Below are 3,654 nucleotides of genomic sequence, written 5' to 3'. Positions count from 1 at the left end.
AATTACAGAAATCTTAAACATACAGTTAGGTTGTTTTTGTAAATAGGTCTTCAATTTCGATACACACAAGATGTTACGTCTTTTTTATTGACTCCCCAGAGATTCCAGTTAACAAATAGCAACCATTAATTTTTCGATTCTCAAAATGCTTCATTACCTGAAGTATTTTCTGATATAATATTTAGAAAAGCTAAGATGCAACTTTGAAATAGTATTAACACAGTAACTATAACCCTATGGGCACAGTTCCCAAAGGCCATAAAAGAAGAAAAAGAAAACTATAATCCTGTTTACTCCTACAATATAAATATGATCAGCATCAACGACTTAATTTATTCAGCATCTTTTGCAGACTTGTCTGCTGAATCATGATGATCACGATCACGTTATATTTTTTCTGAATAATAATGATGCGTAGCTCTAGATTAGTCCTTAATCTAATTAAGGGCTGTCACTACACTCACCACCTACTTATATATTAGCGGTATCTTTGTTTATATATTCATAAATCATATTTTAGTGTTACGTGCAAATGACGGCTTTAGCATTTTAGGTATACGATCAGGCAAGGAATGACTCGGCAAAATGCAAAATATCCAATATATTTATAGGACAGAGGTAGTAGTCTCGTAAAGATTATTGCAAACATTATACAGCATGTCGATAAACTCATCCACACAGTGGGATTAAAATTAAAGGTTTTTAGAGCTACTTCATGTATTAATATAACGATAATATTATAGGATTAAGCCACAATTGATTGCAAGGAAAATTACATTTCATAATTATTGTTATTTCACGTTTGGATTTCTACTCCGCAAACTGTTTTCAAAAAAGATTATTTAAAATAGTAGGGTGTCGTTATAACTAAGGTGTTTAACGGTTGTTTTTAAAATTGACGGTGGACTTATTTGGCCTCGATATTGTAGACATACGCCATGCTTTCAGTTGATAATATTGAGGATGATGTTGGTACCCTCAGGATGATATCAAATTCAAATTGTTTTGTGTGTTTACGTACAGTTGAGTCCACGAGTCTTTACCCGTGCGTCGTCATTTAACCCTGCTGTCCCGTTCGGGTCTATTTGACCCAAAAAATTATTTGTTAAATCAAACAAATGAAATAGAGAATGTGGAAAAATCCCCTTACGAACAATTCACACATCCACCATTTCAGGTTGGGAAAAATTTCTTGAATAGAATCAAAGATCCAAACACCTGTTCTTAGAAATGTGTTTCGCCCTCTTCAACCTCTCTGGGCTTATCAATAAAGATGAGAGGTTGAATATCTTTAGACACATTCCATCAAAAAACAACATTCGAGACCAAGACATAGCAGGAGCGTATATCTACGCCGCATAATCTGACCATGACAGCCTCACGTTTTAATTCCCTAATTACTATAAGTAAAATATATGTTTGAAAAACAAAAAAACAAAAGATGTAAATCTTTGAAACACACTCAGTGATCAAAAGATCTAAGTTATTGGTTTACCGACCAAACGTAACTAAATCAAACTTATTAAAAATTATTTGTTATTTTTAAAATTATTACGCGGCGTAACATTTTGTTGTTCCGTGACTTTATTACCTAATATGAGGTCTTTCAATTGCATATGAGATAAAAAATCAACTTCCTGATTTTTTTGAAAAAAATTAAATTGTCATCCACGGTATGTTCGGGTCAATATGACCCGAGTATTGAAACCGTTAAAAATTACCCGTTTATGTATGTTTCCTTGGTGGTATTTTTTATTTTCTAACATTGTTTGTTAGTCAGGCATGTCTACACAGTTTTCTGCAAGCTAGAACTTGTAAAAAATTTGTAGTATAGCTGGACCATGTCAGGTTGAAGGGCACGTCACGTATAAGAATGTGGGCATGATAGAAAAGTGGTAGGAGTTATATGCAAAGCCACAGGCCAAGCCCATTGAGTTATTATGTATTTCATTATTTTTCATTTCAGTCTATTTTTTTATGTTGATAATGTCGCATCGAAGAGCGCTAACCGAGAATGAGCTTCGCGAGCTCGCGAACGCGTCAGAGAGTGATAAATCTATATCAGAAACAGAAAACCACACAAGTGGTGAGAGTGAGGAAGGTAGTAGTGGTGATTCTATTATTCCATTATACGTACAACATCCTGTAGAGCCTTCTGTAACAGTTCCTTCCAAAGATGGTAATATAGAGTGGTCGCTCGATACTCGATCCGCCTAATCAACGCGGTCGTTTTTCTGCATCCAATGTTATAAATAATACTTTAGGAGTTACAAGGTACGCATGTGCACGAATTTTCGATATTCAAAATTAATTTGACGTGCTCTTTTCTGACATAGTTGCAAACCAAATTATTAATATGACCAACTTGGAAGGACAACGCGTTTTTGGAACCGACTGGTAAGACTTGGATAAAATTGTTTTCCAAGCATACATTGGTCTTTTGTTGTTAGCTGGAGTTTTTAAGTCCCATGGTGAATAAGCGAAAAGTTTGTGGAATGAAGAAACGGGTATATTTCGAGCAAAAATGTCCCTAGAAGTATTTTTCAAAAATTTCACAGTTAATACGTTTTGATAATAAGACTACTAGACAGGATAGGAGACGTTCTGATAAACTAGCTGCAATACGTGAAATTTGGAGAAAATGGGTAGAAAATCTACCAAAATTTTTAATACTGATGAAAATGTTACCATTGACGAGCAATTAGTTGCCTTTAGAGGCCGCTGTTCCTTCAAACAGTAGAATAGAATAGAATAGAAATATGCTTTATTGTCATGAAAAATTGTACAATTTTATCGACAAAGCTTATAAAAAGTCAAGACAACAAACAATAACAATTCAATTTACTAAAATTACATAAATCGTCAATATATTTACAATAATAACAATAATAATGAAGTTAAACAGAAGTAGTCAATTGCAAAATTTAAGTAAATTGCAAATGTATAGTCTACCTAGTAATTAATAAGTTTAAAAGTTAAGCTGCTGCATATGACACCCAAATATAGACAAAAAAAATGATAATAAAAATACTACTTGTGCAAAGGGTACTGTAATTTCTTAGTTATTGATTAAGAAAATCTTCTACTGAATAATATGGTCTTTCAGATAGGTAGGCTTTTGTCAGTTTACGGAATTTGGGGAAAGATGCTGCAGATTTAAGTTGTAGAGGGAGATGGTTGTAAAGTTTTTTTGCGGAATATAATATAGATTTCTTTACTAACTCAGAGGACGGGGTCGGCATATAGACGTCAAACGTAGAATTTCTCGTGAAGTAGTCATGATTAGGTCTTGGTGGAAAGACATGTAGATGTTTACGAATTAAGCAAACAGTTTCTAAAATATACAAAGATGGAAGGGTTAAAATTCTGTGATCTTTGAAGTAACTTCTGCAATGTGTTGTTCTTCTGAGGCCAAACAGATATCTAATTGCTCTTTTTGGTAATTTGAAAATAACATCGAATTGGGCAGCTGTACCAGAACCCCAAAAAGGAAGACCATAACGAAGATGTGACTCGAACAAAGAAAAATATGTTATTTTGGAAGATGCTAAATTGAGTTCATTCGAAACAGATCTTATAGCATAGCAAGCTGAGGATAGTTTCTTCCTTAACAAATCGATATGGTGGGACCATTTAAGGTTGCTGTCTAAAAAA

This window comes from Diabrotica virgifera, chromosome 9 (genome assembly GCF_917563875.1).
Source record: "Diabrotica virgifera virgifera chromosome 9, PGI_DIABVI_V3a".
Taxonomy (NCBI): domain Eukaryota; kingdom Metazoa; phylum Arthropoda; class Insecta; order Coleoptera; family Chrysomelidae; genus Diabrotica; species Diabrotica virgifera.
Note: the sequence above shows the minus strand (reverse complement) of the source record.